The following is a 23231-nucleotide window of genomic DNA, read 5'->3' as shown; positions in this document are numbered from 1 at the left end:
ATCTTCATTCTGGATTCTACGTTCACCACCACTTACTGACCTTAGGAATTTTCTCCAGCCATAAATCTTTTTAGTGTATATTGACAGCTTTTCTCTCCACTGCTAGTTTCTTCCCCTCTGCTTATAAATATGCTTAGTCCTTTTATCTTAAAAATTCAAATATAAAATATAAGCCTTAGAAACTTTACCTTTGAATTTCTCTACCTATTATTTCTTCTTTCATTTCTAAGGTGACTGGAAATGAGTCTAAACTCATCATACTCTCTACACACCACCTATCATTTGCCAGTCCACAATGCTTGAATTCTTACCTTTGTCTCCTCATTCCACTAAAATTGTATTAATTAAGTCTTGCAGTAATGCTTCATTGCTAGACCCAAGTCATTTTTATATCCTCTTCTTACTTGACTGTAGCTTTCAATAATGGTCAGTGCCCTTTCTTAAATCTGGCTCATCCCTTGGCATCCACAGTATCATCTTTGCATCCTCACCTAGCTCCCCCTCACCCCCATCCCCCAGCTTCTTTGCATTCTCATTTACGAGTCCTCTTTTAGGTCTTACTCTGTGTTACTCTCTCATCAGCCATTTTTTTCTTTCATGATTTTCTCCTTTGGGGATCTCACTCATACACTCTAATATCTTCAATAGTCCAAAACCAATTGAGCGAATTACCTCCTCTTTCATCCACCAAATTATATTCTCTAGTTTCACCTTTATTTGTTCAGTGATAACAAGAGGCAACCTAAAGGTCTAGATAAAACATTGAGATTTATAGTCAATCCATATCTATCTATCATTTCTTTCATAAGTTGTTCAAAGTTCTATAACTTGTTTGCTCCTAATTATAACTCGAATGTATTCTCCCATCTGAATTTCTTTATTCATCACCTTGCTTCTGCCCTACATAGATATCCTATTATATTAAATTTACCTTTTACTTGGGCTCCTACCTTCAGTCTCATTCTCCTCCATTATATTCTCCATAATTTTCCTGAAGTGATTTTTTTTCTTTACAAATACAAATATGACCAATACCATTCAGAACCCAAAAGCCGCCAATGACTCCAGTCATTTATGGAACACATGAAGCTGTCTCCTGGATTAAATACTACAGATCATTTGGTCTTATTATTTCCCTGATCCCCTGATCCTTAGCCATTCTAAATTAATCGCGATCTCTGATGGGAGAAGGCCATATTCTATTCCATATGTGTATCTCCAGTGTCAGGCATAGTCTCTTGTGCACAGAAAACTTGGTAAATATTTGCTGAAAGAATATGAGAGTGAACAAAAGATGCACACATAAAGAATAGAGGCCAAGGGACTTTTTCGTGTTTCAAGGAAAGGCACAAACAGGAGACATTGTTTGTCAATGGCAAATGTCACATTTAATAATGTCCTTATGAGTTATTCTCTCTATATTTTATATGTACCCTTTATTCCTATATTAATGTCATCTAACATACTGTCAGGTTTAGTTCTCTAGGAGCCAGTTATTTTTATGCAAGTGCTTATTGGAGAATACTCTTAACATTAGTACCTGTAAAAGGAGGAAAGCAGGATAAGTGGGAGGCAGAAGCTGAACTACAATGTAGTTGTAACAGACTTCGGACAATTCCATAAGGAGATCTAGAGCTGGGATGGCCCTTATAAGTTGTCTTGAATTGAGGAAGAGGACTGGGTCTCTGTAACCTTGAACAGACTAGTCATTTAATGTGGACGACCCAGTCGCCCCCACTAAGGGTGTGTAATTTTGTATGAAGAAGCTCCTCTTGTCAATGGAAGGAGGTAGTCATGTTACCAGTAGCTGGAGGAATGAGCTGGGCTGCTTATCCTAGCAAGGACTATTCAGTTTTCTGAAGAATGACTCACTGTTTCCTTCCCACCTTATATGCTATCTTTTTAACTGACCAAACCCTACATGAAGTAACAAACTCTCTGTACCTCTTTCTAACCCCTTCTGGCCACGAGTTAACCCACTCATTCCAGAACACACAACTGACAGAATTTTTTTCAGAATCACAAATATGATTTATTTAAATGACTTTCTTGGCTCTAATTATGTACATTTTAAAACACAAACTTCTATCCCATCATACATAAAGTATTCTTACATTTGCTTCTCTTATCCTATGGCTCTTAGTTTTTCTGGACTTTTTCATGCCCAAAGTTTTTGGGCCACAGTTTTTCTGGACTTTTTCATGCCCACAGCAACAATGGCCTTGGACTAATCTCTATTTTTCACATTTTTTTCTATTTTTCCCTCTGCCCAGAGCTGAAAATGTTCTCCTACTTTAAGAAGCACCTTAGAACACTCTCTTATAAATCGTCCTCCAGCATCCTCAGGCAAAGTCAAGGACAGCCTAGTCTATGTTTTCACCACTGTGTTTATCAACACCAGTAGAACATTCAGTGTTGTATCGTCATAACTTGCTTAAATGATGCTCTCCCTATCTTAATCTCTGTAACATACTGTCTCCCATATATGCCTACACATAGTAACTACTAAATATAAGTTCATTGAATGAATGAAAGAATAAATAAATGAATGTCCTAGTAGGTTTAGTCTAGCATATACCTTTGAATATCAAGTCAGCAAATATGACAAGTATACCTAAGAGATTGTTGTAGGAGTATGTGTCTAATGTGTTTCTCTATTTTGCTCTTGTTTATATTCTTTTTTTCCCCTATCACTCAAAAAGCTGGAGAACCTATTATTTCCACCTACATTTCCCCAAATGCCTGGAAATCACTAAATGTATGAGCAATATTTTTCAAGCAATGATCTAGGAGCAAATCAACGTAGTAAGACATTAAAGGATTTTTCTAAGACTGTGTCTTTTGTTACAATTCCTGATTCACCTATTTCTTCCTATAAATGCCATATACTTATGCTTATGTATATTTTTTTTGTTTGATCATTAAATAACTACTTGGATATCTGCAACTTTCACTGTATCTTAATTATAATATAAGCAGCAATAAAAATAGTATATTATAAAACATACCTTTTGAAAGCTTCCTGTAGCAACCAGTCACTCATTTTTTAAACAAGTATTTTAAAGTCTTGATAAATCCCACACTTCTATCCCAGTAAAAAATAGGTAAGGACTTGACATTTCTCCAAAGAAGACATACCAATGGCCAACTGGCCAAGTGGAAGTGAGTGCTCAACATCACTAATCACTAGAGAAAAGCAAATGAAAACCAGAATGAGAGACTGGCTCACCCCTGTTGGCTTTAGAAGTTGTTAATTCACGCGTTTAGGCTTTCTTATTTTTCTCTGCACTCATTTACTCCACGGATGGAGTTCAGTAGAGAAAACTATTTTTCTGTTAGTGTTCAAGAAGAAAAACTGATTATTCCTTCAGGTTGAAGGAAGATTTCCCATGAGATGGAATTTTGTGTTTTGGATTATTTTGCTTTCCATGTTACTGACAAACTATTGGGTATGTTTAATTATTGGACGATTCAGAAAAATCATGGCAGTATTTTTTTCCTCCAAACTCGTTTCTAATTTATCTTACATCTCATTGTAGTGTTTTTGTATTTCATTACAAACAAACAAAAAACCCAGGATGTAAACACGTGTCAAATGCTTGTTTCCCATTCAGAAATAACAATTTCATTTCACTATCAACTTTTAATTGAACTCATCATCTTTCTCTATACAAAGTGGTAGGAAAATGTCCTTCCTGAGATTAGAACTGAATCCACACTGTTTCCTAACGTAATATGGGATACAAATTATTAAATAAGCAAATATATGGATATGTAGCTTTTTCCATGGTGCATTAAATATGTACATAAACCTGTTCCATATTCTGTTTTCTTTGATATAATTGGTATACACATTTTCCCCACTATTGCCTTCCACAAAATGTAAATCTTTTCCATTATAAAGCAAATGTTCTTGCCTTCTTGCTTAGTGTATTCTGTTTTGTATCATAAGCTTATATATACTGCAAAAGTAAAAGGCAATGACGTTCAGATATATGAAGGAAATAAACAATATGGATAAATGATTCACTCTAATCAACTGTTTGTTATAACTATGATTCCTTTGTTCATAAATTATTCTGGACAGTTTATAAAATAAAAAAAAATAGGGATTTTTTGGTATCTTCTCACATCTGGAAATGTGAAAAATAAGTTATTTCTGAACATTAATAGTGCAATGAATCATATAGTATCATTCTAAATATAACATGGAAATGGATTGGTAAATAATAGGACTTCTCTATATATCTTATATGTGTGACTATGAAAGGAAATATTATTGAGACAAAATAATGTTTTAATAATTTTCATTTTTGAAGTGTTTTACAAATACATAATATTAGAATGTTAAAATGATGTCTTCCCAGTTTCATGCTGGAAATTGGAAAATACGCATTTTTAGGCAATAATGCTTATTTTTATTACATGCTCTTTTATGAACTGAATTTAATTTATATTAATCACAATATTAAAAGCAAAATAAAAAGTAAGAGCAAAAAGGTAGACAATTTTGCAGTCGTGAGATAAAAATTTTTTTCCTGTGGATGTCCTGCCTATATTCAGAATGGAGTATTTCATCTATTGTACCTTGCTTGGTGTTTGCTCAATCAACAAACTCTTAAATGATATATATTAAATAGGTCCCATGCACACAACACTGTGCAATGGAAAATACCAAAGAAAACATTGCTTTTGTCTTTAGAGGGCTAACCATTTCACTGGGGAAGCAAGAAACAAAAAATATTGAAAAAACACATGCTCAAGGATTTGGGACTTAGTATAAATGTGCTAACAATTCAGAAAAGAGGAAGATTGATGTGAAATGGAATTATAAGAATTAACCAAGGGCAACAATGGAGATTGTGTTAGATTTATTACACTGATTTTGATTTGTCTTATCTCCTCAGCCTATCCAAATCTTGTCCATTCTTCTTTGTAAAATTAACTCCAATTTCTTATTTGAAATCAATCTTGATTAGGTCTCCCCACTTATCTTATCTGAGCTCATGTCTTATTAACCAATCTGTTTATTGGTCATTTGTATTCCTACTCTGTAAAAGACCTTTTCATGTCTTTCACACATGTTCTCAAAAGTGTACTTGTCTTTTCTTTATTAATTTATTTACTTAATTCTATGGTTCTTCTTCTTCTTCTTATTTTTTTAGTTTAGCAATAATACTTAGGTTTTAAAATGGACACTTAGGTTAACAATTCATGTAGTTTTTAGTTGTTTTCCTAAAAAAAAACAACCACTGTTGTTTTAGGTGTACTTTTACTTTTCTTGTTTTTCTTTGATGGTTTAATTCATTTGATCAGTGAGCATGTGCTGGTGCTAAACAAACATTTATTGAACAAACACTAGAAATCAATTATCCTACTTACTGATTACATCGGTTAACTGAAGGTCACATTTTGTTGACTTTAACTTTTTTCCTATTGTTTTGTGGAAATATTGGTCCACAGAGCAACAAGTGCTTTCAGTTATCTATGGTAATCATAATTGATGAAATACAGTGAGGTATTGGTTTTCAGTACCTCATAAAGTAGTCATTATTAAGTAAAAATGGACTTTTTCCGTAGAAAGAGAAGAAAGAAAATTAGGCAATAGTTTGCACACATGATGTGGTAGTTTTCAAACATGTTTTTGCATTCTTTGATTCACCCTCCATTGCAAGATGGAGTCAATCTCCCCTCTCTTTGAACAGACTGATCTTTGTGATTGTCTCAAGGACTAGAATATTTAAGAGATGCTGTGTGACTTCCAAGGATGGGTTGAAAAAGCCAGCAGTTTCAACCAATTTCTCTTGGGATACTCACTCTGGGAGACTTCAGCCTTCTTCTAAGAAGTACGGCTACAAAGGGAGAGAGAACGAGTGAGACTATGGCTTGAGGAGTCTTCACTGCTTGTATCTTTCCAGTCTAGATGTCAAACATGTGAATGAAGAAAACTTTGAAATGACCCCAGCCCCGACCACCCATCTGACTGCAACCACATGAGAAAGACTTTCCACCCCCCAATAAAGGCCCCAAATGAGAAATGCCTACAGCCCAGTCAACCCACAGATTTGTGAACAAAATAAATAATAAAGTTTTAAAATAGTCCTAAAAGGTGATTTGTTACTTAGCAATAATCAGACACATGGCAAATGGTTTCATGAAATGAACCAATTCAACTTTTCATTACATATTCTGCTGAAATGTCTTGTATCTGAAATATCAAATACCATCTTATATCTTCTTACTTGTATCAAAGGTACCTCAAAACCAGACTTACATGATTCTGGAGAGAAAAGAACAAATTTGACCAGCTGTACTTAAATTAAGCTTTAAAAGTTTTACATTTTATATTAGATTACTGAAAATAATAACTACCTGTATTTTTTTTCACACTTTTAAGACTTAGTCCCTTTCAAATGAGAATTTCATTTAAATTAAATATATAGAAATAGACATATTATTTCAAGAAACAAATAAAAATTTTATGTTTTTGTCAAGAGCTAAAACCACATTCATTACCAAAGAATGTTCTTCAGGCTGACATTTATGAAAGATAAATAAAAATAAAAATGGTGGATATATAATTTTTTAGTTATAAAAAGCCTTTGTTTTCTTTTCCTTTAATATATATTCAAATGTAGCAATATAAAATAAGCTCAGCAGAAAAATTCAAATATATTACTTACTCCAGGCTTGGGTATACCAAGGTAAAAGTATCAATTATATAAAAGGAATTACTTTTACTCTTTCCCAGTTCCTCCATCATCCTGATTTGTGAAATTTATAATAGTTTAGGGTTTAGTTAATTTGTGGCTTTGCTCCTCATAGTGTACAGTCTCTGACCACACAGGTCAAAGAGTTTTATGAGTGTTTTGCTAATAAATGTCTTCCTGCTTTTTACAGTTGCATTTAGTTTGGCATAAAAACATGACCTTATATGCAGCAGTATAAATGAAGAATGAATAGAAGCTACTCATAAATTAATGGTCTTGGCTTTGCTTAGTTAATCTTACAATGAATCCATTGCCAACTATAATTAACGAGGGACAAACTCATGAAACAAATGCAGGTAGGGAACTTGAAAAAAGAGAATAATAATAATAAGCATTTATTTTTCCTTACTTTATCCTCCTTATACATGTTTTTTCACTAGCTTCTCTGCAAGGAAAATATTTAAAGATTTAATTGGGGCTTATGGACCTAAAGAAAGTGAAATCCGAAGGGCATAGTACTGAAAATTAAAAATACTATGGTAGGAAAAATCAAATGATTCATTGATAAAATAAGAGAAATAAAAAAACTAGATAAGAATTTTTTTTAAATGATAAGAACAAAATAGAATAAGAAGCACTGTAGTAATAAGTAAGAGGAGATGAATTTGGTGAGGAAACCAGTATTTTGTGGATTCCTTTCATCCTTCAATTTTTATCTCTTCTATTAATTCAAAACAAAATGGACAAAATCAAAGTTTAGATTTGCCATTCCAGGGACATTATTCTTTCTCTCTCTCTCTCTTTTTTTTTTTTTTTTACGAATATTTTATTTATTTATTTGACAGAGAGAGAGAGACAGCCAGTGAGATAGGGAACACAAGCAGGGGGAGTGGGAGAGGAAGAAGCAGGCTCCCGTTGGAGAAGACTGATGTGGGGCTCCATCCCAGCATGCTGGGATCACACCCTGAGCCAAAGGCAGACGCTTAACGACTGATCCACCCAGGTGCCCCCAGGGACATTATTCTCTTATTCGACACAGGCTCTTCATTGTTCTCTAAAGGGTCTGCACATTCTTGCTGCTGAAAAAAATCACTGCTATGCTTTCTCTCTGGGCTAAACACCTTGTTTAAATCCTGCGTTTCAAATTCCAACTCATGCCCCAACTCCTCTAATACATTTTTAAGTGTTTTAAGATTTTATTTATTTATTTCAGAGAGAGAGAGACAGAGAGAGAGTGTGTGGAGGGAGGAGCAGAGGGAATGGGACAAGCAGACTCCATGCTGAGCGTGGAGCCCCACGCAGGGTTCCATCTCACAACCCTGAGATCATGATCTGAGCCAAAACCAAAGTCAGATTCTTAATTGACTGAGCCAGGTGCTCCTATTCTCTAATAAATTTTCATCCATCACTCTAGCCCTAAAGTCCTCTACCCCTTTTAGCTATATCACTTAATTGGGTTTTGCATAGATAATTTTGTAATTTATGAGAATGCTCTAAGCTTCAGTTCCCTCCCCTGCAAAATGGAAATAACAAGACATTTTTCACAGGGTTCTTGTAAAAATTTTAAAAAGCTTTATAGATGTATAAATATAGTAAGTTCTATGTCGACATAATTTTTTTTGTCATAACATTAACCTTGCATCATTATTTGTATTTTGGATTGTATGTCCTACTTCAACACATGTAATGTAGACCATTGAATATTTTTGCTGTGTTTACAGTGTATTTTTTATGGAATAGATTCAATGATTCATCACTATCACTTTCCATGTCCAATTTTGTGTTCTCTACCTTTAAGGGAACTATTTGGCTCTATTTGGAGCTTTGTTCCTCTTCTCTCTCGGCAGTGTACCAAAGAAATATGATAGAAAGGCCATCAAGCTGAAACTCAAAGTTGCTTTCCAGCTACATCATAACCAACAGAACAATTTCCTCTGCGTGCAATTTTTTCTCCATCTCTACAATCAAGTCTTATTGTTCAGTCTTTTTCCTTGCTCAATTCTAGAAGAAGTAGAAACTCAGATATTAATGGTAGTTTCACAGAATTCTAGTTGAATCATTTATAGATAAATTTAGGCTATACACATATTTTTCTTTCTTGGAGAACTGGTATTTGGTGTATGGCTAGATAGCGTAGTACAGTGGAAAGGTTCTAGTTTGAGAATCATACAGAGATATGTTCTATTTCTTGATATACAGTTCTTTTGTCATATAATCTCAGAACTGTTCAGGCTTTCTGTCCCTCTTAACACGTAACCATAAAAAGATTCCAAACTTTGATCATATCTGGTAAGAAAGTATTAATCTTTACTCTTGTGGCACATCCTCTAATAATTCTCAAAAGCTTAAAATGCAAATGCTAGGATACATAGACCTTCTTTTGCTATAGTTCACTATTGTATCTGGGTGCCTTTGAAGTGTCCTTCTTTCTGCAAAGTTTCACTTTCCAGGTCCTAAATGTAACACATCAAGGTGATTGAGATCTCTTGTTTAACCAAATGAATAATTTGGGGAGTCTATCTCAGGCTTGGGCTTAATAGTTATGTAATTTAGCTTTTGCTATATAACAAATAGTCTGAACTGGAGTGGCTTAAACCAACATTTATTATCTATAGATCTTCTGGCTATGTGTCTTTCACAAGGTTGTAATCACCTGTCATCCTGTGTGGCAGCCATCTTAAGGCTTGAGTGGGGTGGATACTCTTTCAAGATCATTTACAAGTTGTTGACAGGATGCATATCCTCATGGGTCAGTAGACTGAGGGTCTCAGTCCTTCACTAGATAGTGACTGGAGAACACCCTTAATACCTTTCTACATGGTCCTTTCCATAGTGTAGCTCTCAACATTAGAGCTTACTTCATCAGAGCTTGCAAACAAGAGGGCAGGAGAGAAATAATGAGCAATATAGAATTCAAGATTCTTTTAAAGCTAATATGAAAAGTGACATCCCATTTATTTTGCCATATTCTATTTTGCAAAGGCAAGTCACTTGGTCCAGCCCACACAAGGGTAGGAATCTGAGAAGGTGGGAGTCGCTGGGAACCATTTCAGAAGCTGCCCACAACACTGATATTCTCTTAACACAACTTTAGGAGGTTAGTTCAGTTAAGCAGTAGTTACTAAGGTGCATAATATGCCAGGCAGTAGACTAAGATAAAATGATGGATAATATAATGTTTCTGCCTTAAAAGAATTCATAATCTATTTTGGAAATCAATGGGTCTAGTCCTAGCATGCACAAGCTACTATATGGGAAAATAAAGAGATTCCTAATCCAGTCTGTGAGATCAGGAAAAGCTTCCCAGTGGAGGAAATTGGGTTAATTTTTGACACATAAAAGAAGCTGCATATCAAGAGGAGGAAAATAGCTATTCAAATGTACTAGGGCATGACACAGGCCAGTACATTACACTGTGCGTTCCTAATAGTGTCCACGCTGAGCCCTTTAGAAGATGCTGCAGCATAACACATTTGTTCCAGCATATGCACAAAGTGCTCTACAGTAAAAAGATATTACTAGGTATTATTAGTTTTCTTCTGTTCACTGGTCCTTGGTTCATGGTGAGCTCTCCTGCATCTTAGGAGGTTTTCTACAAGGTTACTCTGTAGAACCCTTTGCTCAAAACTGATGCTATCCAAACGCAGGTTCTCAGGGAAATTGGCAATAATCACATATTACTCCCCTACAAATTCAAAGTGTTTATAGAAACTAAGTGCCATCAGCAGTCCTAATACCCCTGCCTGTTCTTATAAGCAAACTTTCAAATGAAGGTATAATAATGTTAGCCAATTTCCCTACAAATAGGAATTTTTACATTTGCACCAATTATAGAATCTGTTAATGTTGCAAAAACAATTTTTAATAAATAAAAAAATATGAGAAATAAAAAACTCACAACATACGTATAAAATCCAATGGACATTTTCCCCTCTATCTCTGAGGAACATTTTATAATGTAAACTAACCCTCCTTGAAACATTCTTTTCCCTTAGTTCCTCTGACACAATCCTTTGCAGATTTATGTTCATCTCTGGATGCTCATTTATGTATGTATTTCCAGGTCATTTATAAATCACTAGATGCTAGTGCCTTGGAAGGAAGCCAAATATCACACATTTATTTAATCTTAGGATTCAAGAATATATCTAGATTGTATTTCAATCATTCGAGTGGTGAGAAGAGTGTCCCAGTTCCTCAGTAGAGTTTTCCTCAAGAATGTAACTATTTCCTTTCTGCAGATCTGCCTGCTCTCGAACGTTTTGAGTTTTTATATCCACTACCAACTTACACATGGCTCTAGAATTTCATGGTATCCATTATTTCCCCATCTCCAAAACCTTAATAGCTATAGGGCTGCTGGGGCTATTAACAAGAGCAGTAACTCAAAGACCTGGCAAGAAACAGGGATCTTTATCATCAAAATCCTGAGCTGTTAACCTGTGCTTATTTTAAGGGAATACAAATTTCCTGTGAGCATAATGCAAGTTAATATAAGAAGGTAAATAAGAATTTACCAAAAGAAGGTAAAACAAAATATTGAGAAACACACTTTCTCATTAACTAGCTTGAAAATGGCTGCTGGAGATTTTATCTACCTTAAAACTAAAGAAGACCAATCTCATGTCCCCTCCAATTATCAAAAATTGTGTCATTAAAATGTCTGAAATTAATTTTTCTTAAAATATAATAACAACAAAAATACATACAAATAAGTGGACAAATAATGCTGTTTAACTGGGATTTGGGGGCAGGGAGCATTTGGGAATACAGACTAAGGGGTCGGAAGGCACTAGTGCATATCTGGATCTGCAACTTAGTCGTATTATTTTGATTTCAATTTAAAAATTTTTTAAAGTAATCTCTACACCCAATGTGAGGCTCAAACTCACAAGCCTGAGATCAAGAGTCACATGCGCTACTGACTCAGCCATCTAGGTGCTGCAAATAGCTGCATTATTTTGAAAAATTACTTAGCTACACTGGTTTCTCAGTATCCTCTTCTAAAAAGTGGGGAAAAGTGTAGCACCCATCACAGGAAATTTTGTGTGAATTAAAGGAGCTAATATTTGAAAATGAACAAAAGAGCAGCTGGGACACACTGTTTTACACCTAAAATATTAAAAATAAAATATCTCTTTAGTAGGTATGATCACTACTTTTCAAATTGTCAGGGTGGTTGTTAAAAGTGACTTAAAAAGAATTTTGATTAAGACTTTAGAGGTCCCTGGGGCATGGTGATTATGCTCTTGACTGCAATCATTTCTTTACTAAGGATTTATCTGTCAGCAGTGGTTGCTGAAGTGGGCAATTAATCACTTTAACTCCTCTACCAATATTTATCATTATTATTTTGCTAAAACAGAACTGAGGAATCCATTAGATGAAATATAAATACACATGGTCACCAATTCAATAGCTTATATGTAGATACATGTAGATATAATGTAATACTTCATAAATTTTCTAATTTTGCATTTCCATGGTGATCATTGATATTAAGTATCTTTTCATATACAAGTTGGTAATTTGTATATATTCTTTGGAGAAGAGTCTATTCAAGTCTTTTACACATTTTTCATCCAGTTATGTTATTTTTAAAATTTTGAATTGTAGGAATTTCTTGTATATTTTTGATATTAAACCCTTAATAAAATAAAGGTGTGCAAGTATTTTCTCCCATTTTTAGGTTGCCTTTTCACTCCATTCATTGTTACCTTTGTTGTACAAAAGCTTTCTCTTCAATGGAATACCACTCGTCTGTTTTTGCTGTTGTTGTTTGTGCTTTTGGTGTCATGTCCAAGAAATTGTTGCCAAAACCAATGTGGCGAAGCTTTTCTCCTGTGTTTTCTTTACAAAAGATCTTAATTTAATCAAATTTGAGTTGATTTTTGTGTATGGAATAAGGTAAGGATACAATTTCATCCTTTTGCATTTGGATATCCAGTTTTGCCAGCAACATTTGTTGAAGAGGATTATGCACCAAGACCATGTAGGATTTATCCCTGGGATGCAATAATGGTTCAATATACAAAAGTCAATTAATGTAATACACCATATTAACAGAATGAAGGATAAAAATCCTACGATCATCTCAACAGATACAAAAAAGAGTTTAACAAAATATAACACCCTTTCACTAATAAAGACTCTTAACAAACTAGGAACGGAAAGAATTTACCTCAACATGATAAAAGCCATATATGAAAAGCCCACAGCTAACATCTTAATCAATAGGAAAAGCTGAAAACTTTCTTCTAAGATCAGGAACAAGGCAAGGATGCCCATTCACCACTTCTTTTTTTTTTTTTTTAAGATTTTTTATTTATTTATTTGACAGAGATAGACAGCCAGCGAGAGAGGGAACACAAGCAGGGGGAGTGGGAGAGGAAGAAGCAGGCTCCTGGCGGAGGAGCCCGATGTGGGGCTTGATCCCAGAACGCCGGGATCACGCCCTGAACCAAAGCAGACGCCCAACGACTGCGCCACCCAGGCGTCCCCATTTTCACCACTTCTATTAAACATTGTACTAGAAGTCCTAGACAGAGCAATTAGGCAAGAAAAAGAAATAATAAAAGGCATCCAAATTAGTAAGGAAGAAGTAAAATTATCTGTTTCCAGGTGACAGGATCTTAGATATTGAAAACCCTAAAGACTCCCCCAAAAAACTTTTAGAATTAATAAAAAATTCAGTAAGTAAAATCAACACACAAAAACTAGTTGTATTTCTATACACCAACAATTAACTATCCAAAAAGGAAACTAAGGGAAAAAAAAGATCGCATTTACAATAATATTAAAAAAGAATCAAATATTGAGGAATAAACTTAACGAAGGAGGTGAAACAACTGTACACTAAAAAAAAAAAAGTACAAAACATTGATGAAAGAAATTAAAGAAGACACAAGTAAATGGAAAGATACCTTGTGTTCATAGGTTTGAAGACTTAGTATAGTTAAAATGTCCATACTACTTAAACCTATCTATAAATTCAATATAATCTCTATCAAAATATCAATGAATTTTTTTTGCAAAAAATAGAAAAAAAGCCTAAAATTCATGAGGAACCAAAGCTGAGTCATCATATATCCTGATTTTAAAATGTGCCACAAAGTTATAGTAATTTTAGCAGCATGTTACTGGCATGGAAACAGACACCTAGGCCAATAGAAGAGAGTAGAGAACTCAGAAATAAACCTATGGATATACTGTCAATTGATCTTTAACATGGGTACCAAGAATATACAACGGGGAAATGAGAGTCTCTTCAACAAATGGCATTGAAAAACTGGATATGCACAGTAAACTTATTTAAATAAGATCAGTTCCAGGTTGCACCATTGACTCTATAAAAAAGTAAAGTCACTGGGGTGCCTGGGTCGCCCAGTCAGTTAAGCACCCAACTCCTGATTTTGGCTTAAGTCATGATCTCAGGGTCATGAAATTGGGTCCCGGGTCAGGTTCCATGCTCAGTGGGGATTCTGCTTGAGATTCTTTCTCCCACTGTCCCTCCCCCTGCTCATGGTTTCTCTCTCTCAAATAAATAAATAAATCTTTAAAAAAAATTAAAGTTACTTTAATTTGCATAGACATTGATGACATTTGCCTCTTAAATCATCTTTATATGTCTTAATTCACATCCCAGAAAGAATGACATGCCTATGTTTGTTTGGCACATTTATTTGGTAATTTTTTAACCTGAAAGTTTAATAATTTGGATTATTAATCTATTGCCAAATATGCCAGCAAAATATAGATGTCAAAGAAACTATCTTAAGAATCATGGCCCTTTGTGAGCTAGTCTCAGGAGGAAATGTGCCCCAAAATTAGTTGTCTTTCCAGTACATACCATGCAATAGCAATTCCCATTTTGATACTTGGACTATGATGTGTCAGCTGCTCACAATTATTCCATCTTCCTGGATACTTCTCATTCATGACTGCTGATTCTTGCCTTTCTTCTAGGACCCACTCTGGCTCTCCTCTCCCAATGACTCTGGCTACAAGTTGCATTCATATTTTTAAAATATTCACTTTATTTTAACAGTCTTTGAAAGTTCTACCTGACAAACTAGAAAATGAATTCCATAACAGCATCATCTTTTCTTTCATATCCTCCACAATACTCATTAATTCCTTGACTCTCAATTGTGTTTAACCTAATGATAAATTTAATAACATGTAAGAATTATAATCTCCAAATTGAATCTATGCACACTGTCTACCACCAAGGGTATTCAAATTTGCCATATCTGGTTATAGAAATACATCTTAAGCTGGAGAAGTCAAGAAATCCTTGAAGGGCTGGCAGTGATGAAAGTAGAAACAGGCATATCTCAACCAGAAGCCAGTGAGAAAATGAAAACACTATTAACAGATTAAAGTTTAGAACCCAATATAAGCTTGAACTTTAGAGACAGGGCCAGGAAGGTGAAGGTTAACAATGTAACCAGTTTTAAGGGGTCAGTGGATTATTAAAACTAAGGATGCAGACACAAAACAGCTCAGAATGAGTCTTGTATGGAAGGACTATAGTACAATGGTGGTAAGGTCCTAAAACTTTTAAGTTCAAGATAGTCCGTATTGAGGACTGACACCGTCCCATATTCAAGCATTTCTCAGTGCAACTGAGTTCTTCATTTTCTAATGGGAAACTAAACAGTTACAATTGGGAGACACGGAACACATGTAACTGAATGCCTCCTATGTGCCAAACACTTTCTACATGTCATTTCCATTAATTCTCTCATTAGTTTATGACATACGTTTATTTCTATTATTTCTCTCATTAGTTTATGGCATATGTTTATTTCTAACATATGAGATTCAGAGAGGTGGAGTGATTTGTCAACACTAATAAATAACGTCTCTGCAATGGGAAATTTTGTCCAATTCCAAAATACATTTTATTCTGTGTTGTCTATCTATGAAGAACATCATCTGAAGGGATAAGGTACATTTATCTTCTGTTTATGGTTATGAGTAAGGGACAGGTGGGGCTAGGTAGGGATCAATAGATACAGTGGGGCTATGTGATCAGTTCACAGAAATCCCAAAAGTGGTGAAGTGTAGGGAAACCAGAGATAAGGGAACAAACTGGACCATGTGAGTGTCTTTTTTAATGATAATCACCTGTGACCAACAAGGAATAACCAGACCCTAAAAAAGAAGTAAGTCATTGAAGGTGTTATCACTGGTCCTTGCTCAACGGTGCTATAGACAAGTTCAAGGATTTAAGCTCCCTGATTAGCTTCCTATTAAAGACCAACTCTAAAGGCCATCAGTGGCAACCCTGTGAGGACCCCTCTCACTCTTGAGAGGTTTTTTTTTCCTGTATCCTTCCTTCATAAACTTCTATCGCTTTACTTACTCTCCTTTGTCCGCGAGACTCATTTTTCCACTCTGTGAGGCAAGAACCTCGCTCTCCCACTTCAGTGAGGCAGACATACGCTCACACAAACCATGGTTGCTTCATGTCTCCTGGTTGCACGTTTATGTGTTTGTTTGATGGTTTTAATTTGAGGCTAGAACTCCAACCTCTGGATCTTTGGTTTGGAAGGCCTCCCTCCACATCCATTCTGCATGTTCTCCACATTCCACGGTGCTGTAGGGTGTCTAATACTGCTGGACTCATCTCCTAAGGAAAGTCCTGCCTTTTCTGTTTAACATTTACAGGAATTAATTCCAATATAGATGAGACAAATGAGTGCGTGTGTGAACGTGTATGTGTGTGTGAATGGAAATCGTTATTGTTAAAACAAACCGATGTGGTAATTAAGAAGACCCGACAATACTGGGCATCAGTTTAGCTAAGTACTTTTGCATGAAGAGGGAGCCAGTTGAGCAACCACCCTCTTCTTCCATCTCCTTCTGTTATACCAGGGGTTTTATTGTCTCCCAAGTGATTTTTTTTATACAGTATAAAGTTTCAGGCAGTCAGCCATTACGTAGGTATTCCCCAGCCTCTGAATTGCCTTATAGATACATGATGGATCTGTCACAAAATGAACACAGATAGAATGAAAGTAATAAACAGAGATTGAAATTGGTTAAATATACTACTATTGTGCTGCAATAATGTCACCCCATTCCTTCTCCAGCAACCAGACATTATAATTACTTGAAAAAACAATAAAAAATAAATGTCATTCTTCAGAACCTTTGGGAAGTGGCTAAATCTTTGCAAAGCAAATGTTTCTACAGAAACCCTTTGGGCACAATGAGCCTTTGGGAAGAAAATAATTTGATTCAGTTTCTTTTTATAGAGTCTTACCAAAGGGACAGGAAACCTACCAACATACTCACCTAGGGTAAGAGAAGACTCGAGTTTGCTAACAGGCCCTGTTTCAACTGCATATATATCTTTCTTGCATCCTTATAACGAGACTGTTTTTACAGGGTGAACATATTTCAAATGTAAACAAAGAAAAAATAAGCTGAAAGCTGCTAATGTTAAGTTTAGAGCTTGCAGAAAATATCAGCTAGTGAAGAACAGCTGCCAGAATAAGACTCTTGTACTCATAGAGATGATTTTTCTCACAGAATTTGAAAGAAATTGTAATGATGAATCATAAGCCTTGCTATAAATAAATTATGACTGCAAATTGCCAGATACAGAAATATTCTCATTAAAGTCCATTGTCTTTGAAGACAAAATTACCTCATTTATTATTTCGGTAGACTCAAACCAATTTAGAACAATTAAAGCCTGCATTATCAAGCATGGTTGATACGCACTGAAAATACATTAAAAGAGGAACAGGTGCTGTTTCAATTTAATAGGATCAATCTCTGACTCTCTACTACATGAAGCATGTTACTTTGTTGTGGAAACAATTTAGAGTGTTCACTGAATGGATGCCAACTTCTAATCAGCCAAGGACAATGTGGCATCGTCCTATGCCAACTGATTCATTCATTTATTTATTCATTTATTCAATCAATCCTTCCACATTTCTATTGCACTTACTACGTGCAAGGTGATCCACCAAGCATGATGGGAAATCCAAAGGTGGCTCATGCATATTCTTTAGGAGAGTAAAAATGACATGCACTCAAAGAAAGGGAATTTAAGATTGAAATTGGATTATAGATGTAGAGCCAAGAAGTTGACAGGAATGAAAGCTGAGTTTTTGATTGGAGAGGCCAAGGAAGCCTATGAGAAATTGACATCATGTGAACTAGGGACTGAAGACTGTAAGATCACTCCATTTTTTTTTTGATATTCAAGAAGAATATTCCAGGAAGGATGAAGAGTGGGAAACAGGGTAAAGAGGGAGGAATAGTGAAGAGTTTAGTCTAGAATGAATTATGGAATATTTAAGAAAGTTGCTCTAGATAAGACTGAAAAAGTCAAAGCCAGAGCAGAAGCTTAAGATCAAGCAAATGGTTCTAGATTTATTTGGTAAATATCAGGGCACAGTTGAGAGCGTGTAAGAGGATTAGTGGTGTAATCAGAACGAACAGAAGTATACAGGAAGGGTTCTGCATGCTGTAATTACTAGGGTAACATTTACAAGGATTAAAACACTATATGACTTCTAAATTAGTCTGTGGAGAAGTGGGGTGTATACAATCAATCTGAAAGCAAAGAAAAAAGGACAAAACATTGAAAGTTCACTAATTTCAATGGAGTGTTAATTAAAATAATATATAGTAAAATAATGGGATGAATTTAAAATAGATAAATGTGCATATTAGAAAAAGAAAAAATTAAAAGTTAAATTTAGGAAAATAGCACTATAAACCTGGAGAATGTTGATGGGGGACAATCATAGAGAAAACACTTATTAATACAGTAGAAGATGAGAAATGGTAAGGATAAAAAATTCCTGTTTTGAAATGTCTAATTAAAAAGAGGTAATCCTGGTGTGATTGAACAGTAAAAATGTGAGAGAACACTCTAATAACCAGTCAGAAGAGACAAAGGCAGCATTGCTAGAGGTGTTCAACCAATGAACCAAGCAAAGGGGATTATGAACCAATTTATGCCCCAAATTAGAAAATGGAAATTAAATGGATGAACAAGAGATATAATCACCTGAACTGACACAGGAAGAAATTTAAACAAATGAATAATTCTAGAACTATTAAATAAAGTTAGTGCGTGTGATCAAACAAATAAGCGAAACTTTTCACAGATGACTAGCTGGTTTCATCAGTTAAGTCCCACCAAACACTCAAGGTAGAAAGACTGCTCATCATATGTAAAGGTCTATCAGGGAATAGAAACAGTATGAACATTTTATAATTCAATATACGAACCTAGTCTAATCTTGAGTCAAAATCTGATAAGAACATGTAAGAACATTCCAAACCAGTATTGTCCCATAAAAACTAAAGAAAGTATAAGCAAAACAAATGCAGCAGCATCAGCATCAGCAGATATTACATTGTGTTTATCATAGGAATTCAAGGTTAGTTTTGCTTTAAATTCAATCAATGAAATTATTATATTATGTAGAAAAGGCATACGATGAAGTTTATAATCCATTCCTGATAAAATTCCTGGTAAGCCAAAAATGCCATGTAACTTCTTCAACCTGACAAAAGTTATATACAAGAAACTTAGAGCAAAACCAGCAATTAAATGTTGAATCGTTTTATTTTTTTTTAAAGATTTTATTTATTTATTTGACAGAGAGAGAGACAGCCAGCGAGAGAGGGAACACAAGCAGGGGGAGTGGGAGAGGAAGAAGCAGGCTCACAACAGAGGAGCCTGATGTGGGACTCGATCCCAGAACGCCGGGATCACGCCCTGAGCTGAAGGCAGACACTTAACCGCTGTGCCACCCAGGCGCCCCAAATGTTGAATTGTTTTATTTTTCTTAGAGAGTAGGCGTAAGTCAGGGATTCCCATTTTCACCATTTCTATTTAATATGTTACTGGAGAGTCTAGGTAGTCTAATACGACAGAAAAAGAAGTGTGTGTGTGGGTGGGTGTGTACACGTGCACTCTCATGCTTGTATGGACACACATTATCAAGTTTAGAAAGTATACAGGATTTAAAATCAATATCTAAAAATTAACTGTATTCTATACATAAGCTCAATGAGTGAGAAATAAATAAAGTCACCTTTTAAAATAGTATAAAAATGTCATGGAGCTACGAGTAAATCTATCAAAAGATTATGAAATATGTAGTTATTGACACTGAAGAAAACTTCAATAAAGGGAGCATTGTATTGTATCAATTAACTGAAGTACTCCAATTTAGTGAGAGTAATAGAATAGTACAGTATAGGATAGTAATAGAATTTGTGATGAAACTTGGCAACTGTGTGAAGAAATCTATAAATTTGTAGGACATGCAAAAGGCAAAAATAGCTTAAATAGTGGTCTTAGTCAAGTTTTCCTAGAAAGGAGTGTGATGAAAAAAACATAAATACTACTTCCTTATTTTGAGTTTGAGTATCAGAGAAGAAAATAAGGATAAAACTATTTGAAGCAGGGAAAAACATGGGAAGCAAATATAATGCATTTTGAAACTGGCCACTGCTTCCTAAGGAAACACAGATACTCACTTGGCCACACAGGCAATCACTGAACAGTCTGCACAAAAACACCATGTCTCAGAAGTCCATGCAGGAGAGGAATAGAAAAGAAATTTATTTATCAGCTCTATCCCATCTTTTATCTCAAATTTGGCATCATGTGGAGATAGTCCATCCCTTTGGCAGTGGATGGAAAAACTTTGTCCCACGTCCTGCCACATGGTAATTGCATCAGAAACTGGAAAAGTGGGAGAAGCCAGGGAATCCAAGTGTTGACATCAGTGGTGATGATTACACACAGTCGTTTGTGTTGCAGTCAGGTTGGAGCAAGCATCTCAAGGGCCAGGAGACAGACGGTGTGACTGATAGAATCCAAAGTAGCATATAGGAGAAATACAGTACAATGAAGTGGGAGAACTTCTACCGGCTATCAAGAGTTAGTATTAAGTTACTGATTAGGATTCTATGGTGATGGGGCTGACAAATAATCCAAAGGATTATAAAGAAGTTCCTGAAATAAAACCAGGCACACATGGACAGGATTTATGACAAAGATAACTTTGGTGGTGCTTGTAATGCTCAATTTATTAATCTGAGTATTAGTTACAATAGTATTGACTTTGTTAAACTGTGTCGGATTGACTATGTTAAACTGCGTGTTTGAAATACTACATCCAATGAAAAAATAAAAAATGCAAATGTTCCTGTCAAGGGTATACATTGCCATTTACATCTGAACCACTTTTAAATTTTAAAAATCAGCTTGTCGATATTTACAAAATATGCTGCAGTGATTTTGATTAGGTTTGCACTGAATTTATAGATCAGTCTGAGAAGAAGTGACATTTTAACAATACTAAGTCTCCCAATCCATGAACACAGTACATCTCTTTATTTATTTAGGTCATCTTTGATTTCTTTAATCGGTGTTTTACATTTTCACTACACAGATTATATTTTGTTAGATTTGTACCTAGATTTCTTAGTCCATTGAGGCTGCGATTGAAAGAGGACTTTTCCTCCACTTTGACCTCACACCTAGTTGAGTTCTTTCTAGCTCATCTCTAGCTAAGAGCAAAGCATCCCCTGACAGGTGGCTAAACTTCAAGCAAGGACTGCCCTGAGCCAGCAAGATCCCGCCCATGATTGACTTCAAGACGATGACGGATTTGACCTTCACTGCCTACCCCGCACGTAGCTGCCCCCCTTTGCTCCACATTTTCCTTACATAAGCCTGTATTTTTGACATTTTAGTAGACGCTAGTCTACCATCTTCCCAGTATTGGCCTCACTGAAATAAATCCCTTTCTTGTTTCACCACCATTCATTTCTCTGCCTTTGGATTTTGTTAGTGGTGAGTGGCTGAACCTGGTCTGCTTGGAACCCCCAGAGCCAGGTGCTCTTGCACCCCAGTGCCCCAGCTACACAATAACAAAATGTTACAGACTGGGCAGCTTATAAACAACAAAAATTTATTTCTCATAATTCTAGAGGCTGGAAGTCCAAGATCACGTTGTCAGCATGGTCATATTCTGGTGGGAGCTCTCTTCCTGGTTCTTAGCCAGTACCTTTTTGCTGTGTCCTCACGTGGTAGAAGACGGCAAACAAGCTCTCAGGAAAAAAAAGTGCTTTTTTATAAGAACACTAATGCCATTTGTGAGGGCTCCACCTTCGTGACCTCCTAAAGTTCTTACCTGCTAGTGCCATCACTTGGGGGTTAGGATTTCAACATATTAAAGGGGTGGGATGGGGGCAAGGGGGATGTTACAAACATTCTGAGCATAGTATTAGGTTTTTCTTTTTTTGGTGTCATAAATGGCATTATTATTATTATTATTAAAATTTTGAATTCCAGTTATTCATTGCTGATATATAGATAGGCAATTGATTTTTGTATATTGACCTTGTATCTTGTGACCTAGCTAAACTCACTAATTCCAGGAGATTTTCTTGTAGATTCTTTAGGCTTTTCTAAGTAGATAATCATGTCATCTATGAACAGAGACAGATTTATTTCTTATGTTATAATTCATTTCAATGAATCCCTGAAAAAAAAAACACATAATTTTTATTGAAGGTTTGAATGGGTTATTCTCAGAATTAGATTAAAAGAAACTAAAAGTATCTTTTAGGGATTCCCTAGAGTATTTAATTTGCCAAAAACATAAAATGCTAAGTGTAAAGGGCTGTGCCTTTATGACTCAAGCGATGAGCCTCCATGAAACACTAGGTAACCAAACTATCTCAAAAATTATTTCCTACACTGACCAGCAGCCCACCTTTGCGTGTGAACCTTGTTATCTTAATACTTTGTCAGTTTTTATTTTAATTTGCTTACAGAACTTTATTCTCACACTTCCAACTGTATGCCAGTTATTTCTCTGTTGACTAGACAGTGAGACCAAAGCAGGTAAGGATACCAGCCATCTGGTTTGTTGCAGACATTCCCTATTTTTAGCCCTTGTAGTCCCACATCTTGAAAAACCCTCAGTCCCACATTAACTGGGACTCTGGTCATCCTTAAGTAGGATGACATGTATTTTAAGAAAATATGGTTCCTGTTACAAAAAATTACATTAAATATTTCTATAAATGCTAATGCTAATATTTTAAAGTATAATGAATATGCAATACCATTCATCGATCTTACCTGTTTTCTCTTTTCAAATCAGGTTATTTACTTTTTAGAGATCTCCTTTTGTAATTTGGTATATTGCAACATCTAATTATATAAATCTCAGATATTCAGTGAATCCTTTGCCTGGTAACCTAGGAAATTTAGATGTGTTTTCACAAAATCTGTGCATGTGCACTGTCCTAAAAATATCTATATAGGTTATCAAAGGAATGGCTGGCATTGAGACAAATGTATCTGCCATTTATCACATCTCATTGAGAAATGAGCTTCATTAAACCCTACTGACTTTGTTTTGTGAAATTTTCCATCTTGTTCACCTCCTCCCACCTTCTGTGAGAAACAACTAAACAGTATGTTGATTCTTAAGGCTCCTGGAAAACTCAGCATGA

Source organism: Ursus americanus, chromosome 17 (genome assembly GCF_024610735.1).
Source record: "Ursus americanus isolate L20-20 chromosome 17, mUrsAme1.1.p, whole genome shotgun sequence".
Taxonomy (NCBI): Eukaryota; Metazoa; Chordata; class Mammalia; order Carnivora; family Ursidae; genus Ursus; species Ursus americanus.
The sequence above is the reverse complement of the archived record's forward strand: the minus strand, read 5'-3'. Positions refer to the sequence as shown.